This window comes from Rhagoletis pomonella, unplaced genomic scaffold (assembly GCF_013731165.1).
Source record: "Rhagoletis pomonella isolate Grant_MI unplaced genomic scaffold, Rhpom_1.0 Rhpom_scaffold_02838, whole genome shotgun sequence".
Classification (NCBI taxonomy): Eukaryota; Metazoa; Arthropoda; class Insecta; order Diptera; family Tephritidae; genus Rhagoletis; species Rhagoletis pomonella.
This window is the reverse complement of record NW_023461391.1, coordinates 2,445-14,765: the sequence shown is the minus strand read 5'-3', so window position 1 is coordinate 14,765 and position 12,321 is coordinate 2,445. Positions and strand designations below refer to the sequence as shown.

At 36.0% G+C, this 12,321-nt stretch overlaps 1 long non-coding RNA gene across 1 annotated transcript; it reads right to left on the bottom strand.

Moving 5' to 3' along the window:
• Positions 1-3,825: 3,825 nt before the first annotated feature.
• LOC118753779 lies at positions 3,826-10,716 on the bottom strand. Its single transcript, XR_004994839.1, has 2 exons — positions 10,251-10,716; positions 3,826-4,255 (listed from the first exon to the last, which is right to left on the bottom strand). It is a non-coding gene; the product is annotated as an uncharacterized LOC118753779 (long non-coding RNA).
• Positions 10,717-12,321: the final 1,605 nt, after the last annotated feature.

The window sequence follows — 12,321 nt, the reverse complement described above, 5'->3', positions numbered from 1 at the left end:
ATGAAAATACATTGAAAATAAGCTGAGATAGGGCGTTTTCGAATAGGCAGCTGAAATAGGGCGTTTTTCGACCAAATTCTAAATAACGGCGTTCTTGAAACGTTTTTTTGGGAAAGAGCGTTGTTGAAAAATTTTCTGAGATTGGGCGTTTTCGATATCTACGTATATATCGTTTGATATTGCAAAGTAGTTGGAAGCTATTGTTATAGTTGTAAATAGGTTAATTGATTTTTTTTTTTATGATTGACTGTGCAGGCCGAAAAATATCCAAGAAAAAACCTATTTTAAGCAGGGACCGAACATAACATTTATTGATGAAAACAGTCATTGAAAAATTCACTATGAAGGAAATGTTCTACAACTATGTGACACATACCAATCGATTTCTTTTTTCACCGAGACTCAAATTTGAAAATAAATTTTTATTTGCAATTTTTATGCAAAATTTAAAAATAACAATTATTTTTGATTTTTATAATATAAATCTAAAATAACAATTATTTTTCATTTTTAGCTAAATAATCTGAAAATAACAGTTATTTTTGATTTTTATATTATATGTCATAGATAACAGTTATCGAAGGCTTTTACTTATAAAAGTCATCAATAAAAAAGCGTTGTAAAATCAGTCAGTCACTGTTAGTTTAAAAAGTCATCAATATAAATCAGTCACATCAGTCATTTTTCACAGTTAAGAGGGTGCTGGAGAACAAAAGTTTACTACGACTAATACAAAGTCAGTGACTGATTTATATTGATGACTTTTAAAATTAAAAGTCACTGACTGATTTTTATATCCGAGCGCACTTGTGCGCAAGGGTATTATAACTTTGTTCACATAATGGTTGTTTGTAGCAGGCAAAACGAATCGAGATAGATATAGACAAATGTATACATAAATGATCAGAATGAAAAGATAAATCGATTAAGCGTTGACTGTCTGTCCGTCCGTCCGTCCGTCCGTCTGTGCACACGATAACTCGAGTAAAAATTTAGATATCTTAACGAAACTTTGTACGTGCACTTCTTTCGGGCGTAGGACGGATGGTACCTCCCACATAACGGTAATTACTCCCACATAACGGTAAATACGAAAACTGCGATATTTTAGCAACTACTAAAGATTATTCAATCAAAATTGATATTTACAATAACTTTTAGACGAGAAATAAGAATATTATAAATTTATGGAAAATGGGCACAGCCACGCCCACTTATGGTTACATGTGTATATCTTGGTAACCGCTCCACCAATTTCTTCCACACTTGGCACAGTTGTTAGCCTTTCTATAGCATACCAAATGGCCGAAAATTTTTAAAATCGGACAATAACCACGCCCACATCCCATATAACGGTAATTCAGAGAAATACGAAATCTTCGATAAATCTGTAAATATTAAAGCTAATTTATTCAAAATTGATGCGTGCAACAATTCTATACGAAGAAATACGTTTATGATAAAATTTTGGAAAATGGGCGTGGCACCGCCCACTTACGACCACATATATGTATCTCGGTAACCGTTCTATCAATTTGTGCCAAACTCGGTATGGTTATTGTCCTTGCTACATAAAAGCAAAACGTTGAAAATTATTGAAATCGGACTAAAATTACGGCCGCTTTTCATATAACGGAAAATTTTAGAAATGCTTGAAACTTCAATATTTCGAAATTTAAGGACGCTAATTTACTCAAAATTGATACTTACCATGTAGCGGTAGCTTTCGGAAAGGTGAAAATCATATATTTAATACCTGCGCCGGGTATTTAATGTTCGGCTCCGCCTGAACTTAGACTTTCTTACTTGTTATTTATGACTTTTATATATAAAAGTCTTCAGTAACTGTTATCTAAGACATATAATTTAAAAATCAAAAATAAGTGTTATTTGCAGATTGTTTAAATAAAAATCAAAAATAGTTGTTATAGAGATATTTTTTAATAAAAGTTGTAACTGTTACGGTCCCTGATTTTAAGCGCTTAAATAAGCACTAAGACACTGGTAAATATGCTGGCAAACATGCTCGAAAAGTGACTGTCGCACGGTGTAACAAATTTCGCAGCGCCTGCCAAACCATAAGTAGACCATGATAAAAGTCTGCTATCAGATAAACCTACTGAAAGCTATATTCCCCAAACTTTAAATTATCGTTCGCTTGAAACTGTGTATCAACAAAAAGAACTATACATATATGTAAGTAAAGAAAACTCTCTGTTCAAACTTACTTTGAATGCTGCTTTTGAAATATGGCTTCAGTTCTTAAGTTGCTTGTCCTTGTTGTATGTCATTTATGTAGACACATACACATATAGTATGTGTGTAAGTATGTGAGATGCGAGTGAGTAGTAGTATTTGTTTTTATGCTAATAGTAGTTGTTCAATTTACATATATTTATTTGTTGGTTCTTGTATGTATGTAGTAGCAAAAAAAACAAACGGCACTGGCTTCAATGTGCCTTAGGTAGGTAAGCACAGTTGCCAAGGAAATTTTCATAAATCTATGCACAGGAATTTTGAACACAAATTTATGAGTATGTTTTTAATTTTTGTATTTTCAGTATGTAAAATGCACGATGATGAATATTTTTTTTTGCAGAAGTTTGAATGAGACGAATTAGAGTTTACAAAGTAATAGCCAATGATGAGATTTAATTTCGATGTGTTATTTTGTTTTTTATTTATATTTATATTTTTTTGTAGAATTCACAGAGACACTGGAAATGGTAAATTTCAATGGTTTTAAATTTTTTTGTTAGGTATTTTTTTTGCTTAGTGTCTAGAGTAGTGCGCGAGTTATAGGTGATTGACGTATACAAACGTATTATTTGCTAGGTATGCAAGTAGTTAGTACTGGTTTAGTTGGTAATTTTTAAAACTAATTAATTATAATTTTTTTTTTAATTTTATCTAATTTTCTTTTTGGGTTTGTTAAATATTAATTCCTGTGTTCTGCATTTAAATCTAATTTTTTTTTGTTAGATTTTTTTAGTTTTTAGTTCTCATAATTTATTGATTGCTGTTTAGCGTTAATTGCAATTTGTCAGATTTGCTTAATATTTTAGGATTTCTATTTTATTGTTGCACTTTTAGCTAAATTTTCTATTCAAATTTATTTGCTGTTGTTGTTGCTACTTTCTTGTAGTGGTTTTTTTCTTATTTTTAATGAAATTATTTAACGCAACTTAAGTCTAGTGAACACAATAGCAATGTTGGCTCTAACGACTGCTGCAGCTGTTGCTAGTCGCTGATTGAATGATATTTTAATTTTAATTTTAATTTTAATTTTAATGCAATTTTTTATTTTTATTACTAATTTTTTTTTTCTACAAATTTATGATTATTTTTTTCTGCAGTTTGTTCACAACACTGGCTAAATATCTTTTTTTGTCTTTTAAATCTCCTACTTATGTTACTGTCAAAAATCCGCTATAAATTTACTTTAAAATTTTCACATTTCACTTCACAATTGCCAAGCGCTTCGCCCCTGCGCTTATGTTGCTGCTGCCGCTGACTGCACGGCTATGGCATGACTGTTGCTGTTTACTTCTTTACTTCAATTTACGAGCAACTTGTTTTTCGCAATTTCTCAACTCATTTCACTCGGTGCGAGCAATTTCAGTGATTTGTTGCACGTTTTATGTGTGCCACATCATTTGCTACAAAGTGTTGCAATGCAATGTATGCAAGCAGGCTATCTGTGTGCGTGTGTGTGTGTGTGTGTGTTTAAATATATCTAGTAAGTAAGTAGGGACGCGAGACGTCTGCGAGACTGGTTGCAGTTAATGAAATGTCGCGAATGTTGAACTTTAATAGCCGTTTTTGTGTGAGACACGCGGACAGTCGTAAAGAAAGATAATGCACTTGCAACAGTTCAACGCACACAAAATGTGACAGGCAGGCATGCACACAGGCGCTTACACTAACACAAATAGCAATTAGTTGCACTTTACTGCGAGCAACACTCGCGATTTTTTCTTCTGTTTTCTTAAACCCTCGCCGAGTTTTTTCCACTACATACACTGCACTTTGTCACTTTGTTGTCACTTTCACAACAGCTGTTATGCTATTGTTGTTGCTCTGTTGTTTTTCATGCAATTTTATGCACATTCGCGTTGGTTCTTGGCACGCTCGCTACGTTTGCTACGGTGTCTTGTGGGAGACGCGCGCTCAATTTTTGATTGGTACGTGTTGCACACTACTCGAATCTTACTTTCATCTCGTGGTAAGCACTACTTTTTTGTGAAATAAAGTGCTGGGAAATATTATAAGAAAAATTGTACTATTATGCGCGGCACTACTTTTTTCCAAACCTTGCGTGGAAAATCGATAGGCGAAGGTCGTAAAACAAACCTAACTATTTTCACTAATGACACCAAAGCATTTGCCTGGCTGCCACGCCGATACACTTCACTTACACGCTGACTGATGGCGCATACAAAATGCCAGCCATTACTGCCAAAAGAAGGCAGGAAGCCTCAAAGCGAAACCCAACTAGAGTTACTTGTCCTCATTCCACGAAAAAAAGCGTTTCCGCGTATGCGAAAAAAATTAGCAATTTGAATAGCTTTCACGCACTCGCTCATTTTTTTCTACAATTCTATCTAAAAGAGCGAATTTAATTTGAATTATTTTTTATTCGATTTCATATTTTCTCCCGCTTAACAGAAAGTAATTTTCAGTATTCCGCAATTTACACACACGCGCGCGCGTAAAAATTTTTTAATCATCTAAGAAAACGGACGAACACGGAATACATCAGCGAGCGTATACTGACAGACGCACCACCTCGATTATTTCGAATCCGGAGCCATACAGTGGCTCAGCGGATACATTCGCCAACGCTAACGCTGCTGCCTACCACCACTGGCCCTCTTCGTCCTCGCGCTCGCCACGCGCTTCGTCGTCGTCGTCGTTGTCATCGTCATCAACATCAACATCGTTGTCGGTGTCGGTGTCGTATATGTATATGTATGTCTCGTCGCCGTCGTCGAGCCGTTACGCTACGAGTATACGATGTTTAACATCGATGTGAACGCCGAAAGTCTCTTAGCATCGCATCCTATGCCAGGGCATCGCTCCGCACCACAAAAGTATCGTCGTTGCTAGTCCTTTGCAGGTAGGCGCGTACATATTCTCAATAGTTCAGTGAAAAATTTTTCGTTTTTATTTATATTTTCTTGCCTATGCTGCCGCTTAAGCGAAGGATATATGCTAGAAGAAAGCAGTTACGCATACAATAAACGCCACAAGCGTATAGTAGCGTATGCACACACACACAGACAGCCATCGAGCTACATCAACATAAGACACATAAAATCTCAAGTTGGTTGAGATTTTCCGTCGAAATTTTAGGTTTTTGGAATTGCCCATTTTTTTGTTAATCCTGTTGTTTTTGTTGCTTTTCTTGCTATTTAATGCCACTAGCTCTCCGCTGTTTGCAACAATACACTTCAGCGTCGGCAATTATGCGTCGTGTCTACGCACACAGCATCCACCTAGTCGATGAGCAGGAGCGGTTAGTGAGCACCTAATCAAATAGAAAGCAAGCGAGCAGCACATGTAAGAAGCAACTCTTTTTCTTCAGCAACACGCGCACACGGCGTATACGCAACATTTCAGCAGACACTCCAATAGCTCTCTGCTTCATCAGTAGACCACGTCGTATGAGTTAATTGAAAATGTTGTGCAATAATGTTGCTTGATACATACGTAGCTGCGAAAACATGAGATTGTTGTAGAAATCATAGAGAAATGTCAGCCAAACGGCTAAAGAGAAAGATTTAAGAAATCAGCAGAAACGTAGCAGTACACCACAAATGGCAGAGCGACTTTTGGGTAATTGCAAATGTTGCTGCAAGCAGTGAACTGGGTATCCTATTTGTGCGAATATACATATGTATGTATGTGCAAGAAATAGTTCACTATGCTGACTTATCCTCAATCCTGTCAACATTTCCTTAGAATATGCTTGCTAAATAACTGGTTAAAGTGCTCTTTATTCCAAAATCGAGCATTAACCATTAATGGATTCCCTCTTACACCAGCGAGGCAATTTCATAAAGCTGCTTTCGGAGAGTTTGAAACTAGGAAAAGAGTGGCAATGATAGAGAATTTTCAAATAAAGAGTATTCCACATACATATAAAGTTTAATTTTACTTAACTTGTTATAAACAAAACCATCAACGAAAACCAAAAACACCTCATTATCCAAATCACTAACCCTTGACAATATTTTATGCACTTAAAGGCTGGTTTTCACTATGTCATATTTAGGGACACGAATTTCGATACGATACGATACCATATCGATACTCTTGGCATTCGATACCGATATTTTCCACTCGATAGTTTTAAAACGATATTTTTTGGAATCGAGTACCAGAACTCTAGTATTGTATCGAATGTCATAAACACATTACAAGGATAATGTGATTAACAATTCTTCCCGATATAGTTAGGATTGCATGTCCTTTACCGATTTAATTATGGACCAAAAACGGAAAAATAGTCCGAAGGACAATTGTGTTCTACATCAATCGATATACCATTTTTTTAGTCCCACTTACAATGTGTTTTCACTCATTTGACGAAGAATGCCATTGAATTTTACATAATTAAAACCAGCCTCAACTCAAAAAATTTTGACCAAAAAAAAGTCAGGCAAACATTATTTATCAGATATCCGATTTCAAGAAATTTTTATAATTCATACAGTTAGGAGTCTCAGTGGCTTTTATCCATACAGAAAAAGATCTGTTGTATGAAGTATTGTGGAACGATTTTCCGTCATCCCTTGCCAAATTTGTTGTATGTTTGGTAAACCTCGGAGCCAATGGAATTTGATACGTTGCTGCGGGCTTATATCCAGCGAGAGCGAATATTTTGCGAGACTTTCCACAAGCATCAACTGGCCTGATACAGATAATTTGAAGAAACATGCTTTGCCAGAAAGTTTTATGTAAAAATTCTATACCGGAAAGTCCGAACAAAAACATTTCCTGATATATGTCGAAGATACGAATGCTGTGGCTACGGAAATATGATTTCGACTTAATTAAGCAGATCGTCCATATTATTTTAAGCCAAGTTATTTTTCAATAAGAAACATTTTGGCGCAACAGTTTCACCAACAAATACGATATCACATTTGCCAACGAAACAAATTTGAATCTTCATTCGCCAGCGGCAAATATAATCCGGTTTTATGTCCTTAAATCGGTATAGCTGGTTGTAAGTTCAAAATGAGTGAGTGTTGTCGTTCTTCAGAAATCCGATCTAGGAAGACTTATCTATTTCAAACGAAACTAAATGTCTAATCGTTGCAATGGTGGGCATTCATCATTTCTTTATTCATTCCTTATGCTGGTAAGTGTCATAAAGCAATGAGCGCAAGGGCAAGGGTTTGGTGGTTACAAATCTCAATTTGTGGTGTCTCCGAATGAAAATTGTATGCATTGTAATATTAGCGAATCACATCAGCTGAGCCAATCGCAAGACACGAGAGTTCGATATACTCAACGGTGCAGCGGGTCGAAGTAATCACCGCTTACGATGAATATCGGCATTCCGCTTTTGTTTCTGTTGTTGAGGAGCTCATTCCTCCTGAGGTCGTCCAACATGAATTCGCGACGCATGCACTCGAAGCTATCCATTGACTTTGGTGCATTGCTGAGGGTTTTGGGTGCTGATCGCTAAATAGTTTTCGAACACTGAAAGTACAAATGTGGAAGAATTCCAACTATCTTCGAAGCAATCGAACGTTATATTCTTGATCGAAATTCCATCATATATTCTTGAAATCCGTCAACTGAAAGCGAACTGCTAGGAATTTGCAACGCATTTACAATTTTGAACCCGGGGTAACCATTTCAATTGTATTATTATAATCAAAATTAAAGAAATAAAAAAAAAAATCTTGTACGCAATAATTTCTTATATTTTCAAAAACAGTTGCCACCTGATAGAAAAATTAAATTCAAATTATTTTTAAGTTAAATCAATTATTACACTATGAGTATCGATCGAAATGGTTTTGAAAAGGCTTTATTTCTTAATTGTATGTAGGAGGATTGCCACCTGTTTCAAAAAGCAGGTTCGACTTAAATAAAGGCAGAAAATTTAAATGTATATCCTGATATGGATGTCAGACGAAATAGGCTGTGGTTTGAAAATATTTTACAGAGGGTTGCCACCTTGTTACTAACTTAGGTTCAACATAAGCAATAGGTTAAATAAATTACTTCAATGTGAATATAAATCAAAATTGCTTTGAAGAAACTTTATTTCCGAACTGTATGTAGGAGTGTTGCCACCTGATTTTATAATTAAATTCAAATTGAATTAGGAGGATTAGATAATTTAAATATGTATCATAATAAAAGTGTCAGACGAGAACGTTTTAACGACGTTTTGGTTTAAAATTAATTTGCACAGGATTGTCATCTGTTTGAAAAGTCGAATTAATTTAAATTATATGAAATATTGAAATATTGGCGTCAAATAAAAGTGTATTAAGAAAAATTTAGTTTCATCATTTATCCCATTAAAGGGGTTTTCCACTCGTATAAAAAGTTCAACTCAAATTATTTAATAAGTCAAATGAATTATTAAAGTATGGGTATAAATTGGCATTCGTTAAAAACGTTTTTTTCTTAATTTTATTTAAGAGGGTTGCCATATGTTTTGGAAATTAAATACAACTTGAATAAGGGGAATTAGATATACAATTTAAATATATATTGCAATATGAGTGTCAGCCGAAAAAGGTTTAACAAGGTTTTGGTTTTAAAATATTTTGAATAGGGTTGCCATATGTTTTAAAAATAGAATTTAATTACATAAATGAAATATTAAAACATGACGTGAAACGAAGGTGATAAGATATCTTTATCTTAAATATTAATAATATTTAAGAGGGTTGCATTTCTAAATTCTGCAAGGAATGTTTTGGTATTATTCGCCTGGTATTCTTGATTAAAATAGATGTTTATGTATAATTCAATTCACACCCGGACACCTAAGTATGACAAACCTACAACTCGGTTCATTTTCTAAAGAAAAAAATGTATGAAAATTTGGTTGGGAATAGTTTTGCGCTTTCTCGAAACCTTACTAAAATATCGTGAACACATGCGGCAACGGAAATATTCATTGAGTACGAAATTAACAGCAAAAATATTCAGCTGCGATAAATGCAACCAAAGTCCTTATCATTGCATTCAACGACGCCTTTTCTCCAATTAGTGTTTATCATTTGCGCAACTATCGGTAAATTGCAATATTTTAACATTAACCAATACACGCAAACACATACGCATCATGAGCATCAAGACCAAATGCGCTCTCATTGACAACAATTCGAACTTATTTCGGCGGCCAGAGCTGCCACATGCACGCAAATGGCAAACCCTTTCGCAAATGTATGCTACTACTGTCAAATAACGGCACACATAACTCACTCGCACGTATTCGACCAGCATACCAATCCAGCACCCACCCACCGATGACAGCTGTCAAATACTTAGTTAGGCGCTCTCAATACTCAGAGCACTAGTGCTGAGGGCGCTGCTGCTCCCAAAACCGCTTTAATATTCATTCAACGACAGTATACTTAAAGCTTGTTGGAGACTTCTTGTATTTGTGTAAAAATTTCGATTTGTTGTTGTTGCTTTGCGCATGTGCGTAATTGTGGTGCGTGTTAATGAGTATGTGTGTGTGTGCGAATCTATGTGCATTTCAAGTCGAAATTGACAGCAAATTACAAAAAAAAGCTATAACTATAAAAACTTAATTTGAGTGTAGATTTACGATTTTCAAATTGCAATTGTACGCGGCGATGGTGTCTACTTATGTACGTAGCTACATACGTATGCCTTTCCGCCTACATCTATGCTTGTGTATGCGGATATGTTTATCTTCTTGCGTTTTGTTGCTGTGTTGAAAAGGGGCGAATGCTAATTCTTACGGAGACTTTTGCCACTTCGCCTATGCGTCCTGCGCCGCCCACCAACGTCCCCTCTCGACGACACAAACCGCCACGAATGGAAAAAAGTATGCACAAACGCACAAAATTTACATAGAAAAAAAAATGGTTGGCCGTGAGCGAAACGTGTGCGCGGTAGGAAAACGCAAATTTTATAATTTTCCTACCACGCATTTTTCCATCCAATTTGCTATTTTGCCTATTCATTTGTAATCTTTTTCACTTTTCACTGAATTCACATCAACCTGAAAGTATGTTTCGCACCTTCGCTTTTGTTGCAATCGTTCACTGTGTTTTGTTGTTGCTGCACACGCTTATCACACCCACTCTGCGTTACAACAGCGAACGACCAACAATTCTGTCAATTTTTCACTACAAATTTCACTGAATTGGCACATTTGAAATTTTCACGACTCCGAATCAATTTTCAGTTATGTACCTTTGCGCTTAACAATGTCTGCTCACATTTGTTTCCATAGCTCTTACTTTTGATTATTCGCGCATTTGAGATATTTTCAACTTTTATCGGCGCAACATTCTCACATTAAAGTTAAGTCTTAAAAGCTAAAATTTTCCTCTTCAATGCTTTTGTGTTAAATTTTCCACTTTATCTGTTCTTCTTCAACTAAATATCCGCCACTATCCGCGCCACAAACAGCGTTAGCAAAGCGGTCGCGTACGTCTGCCACACACTTCTGCCTTGGCTGCTGGGAAATTTCGCTGTTCAGCCTTCCAAAATCAGTCTTTCATTTTTAATGCTCCAATCTTGCTCAGCTGAGATGCTGGCGCGGCCTGTGTTACTGTGTGCTGTTGACTCCAGAATCTCTCTCTCGGCCGCTTTTCCGAGAACGGGAGCAACTGTGTGAGCGCGGACCTGTATGTGCACAGCATCCTTACAAAATTGAGCAAATTTAGTCTAAAATCGAAAACTGCGAAGAGAAATCTCATTTCAGCAGCGGTTTTGCATGCTCACGCTCATGTCTGCTCGCGCTTTCGCCGCTCACATGCTGTCACTGTGAAGTAGTGTCTCACTTTTGCCCGCTCTCGCAAGCCATCATTCATTTTCTCATTTAACCGACTTTTCCATATGACCAATTCACATCTTTTGTCTTATTGTGTTGTATTTGTATGTCGAGTGCGTCGCACCCAAATTCTACACAAACAATATTCCCTTCCACACATACATATACATACACGCTCATGCGAAAAGGCACTTGCTAGCTTGCTTGTTTTGCTCTCCTCTGCAACTTTTGTTTTTTGCATGCGTTGGCAACCCTTTTAGCATCTCCTCGCTCAGACAACTTTGCAGCTTCGACAGCAGCTGTGATGACAAGTGACCCGGTTTGCAATATATTTTTTTGCGGAGCAAGAGTCATTTACACGATTGATACTACTACCGACACGTTTTGAGGTAGAAGGATTCAAAGTATGAGAGCAGAAAAAAATACAAATTTTAGCTTCCACTGTTCGGTATAAATACTATGAAAAATGGCAACACCTTGCTGGAGACGATGTAATTAAAAAATTTTTTGCGGCAAGCCAGCACAAAATTTTTCGAAAAAATGTATTGCACACATTTTTGTGTGGTAATAATAATAATAATAATAGATTGGCGCGTACACATATGTTAGTGTTTGGCCGAGCTTCTCCTCCGATTTGTGGCGTGCGCCTTGATGTTGTCACACAAAGCGGAGGGACCTACAGTTTTACGCCGACTCCGAACGGCGATTATATTTTTATGAGAAGCTGTTTTTCATGGCAGAAATACACTCGGAGGTTTGCCATTGCCTGCCGAGGGACGACCGCTGTTAAGAAAAAACCTTTTTTCTATATTTTTGCGATGTTGCTTTGACCAGGGTTTGAACCCAGGCGTTGTGGAGTGGAAGCGCGCACTGCTTACCACTACACCACAGCGGCCGACATGTGGTAATACTTTCATTAATTTGAATACTTTGCCATTTTTCCCATATTCTTAGTTAAAAAAAAATCTTAAAAATGCTAATAATAAAAACTATTACCCTTCATTTTTTCATACTGTCACAAGCTATTAAGTTAATTTAAATTTTTGATAAAGCAAAGTCCCCTATTTTTCCACGCATATGAGTTTTTTCTATCATTAACATTATAACATATTTATTTTTTTTTACTATTTTGGCAGGTGGAAACCCTATCCGAAAATATATAAGAATTAAAATTCACTCCAGCAGCCTTTAATTGATACCCATTTTCATACCTACTTACACATTTAAATAATTTTAAGTTATATTAGGTGGCATCTCTCTCTGAAAATACTTCTCTTTTAAGGTAGGCTTATTTCGCTTAATTAAGTTTGATT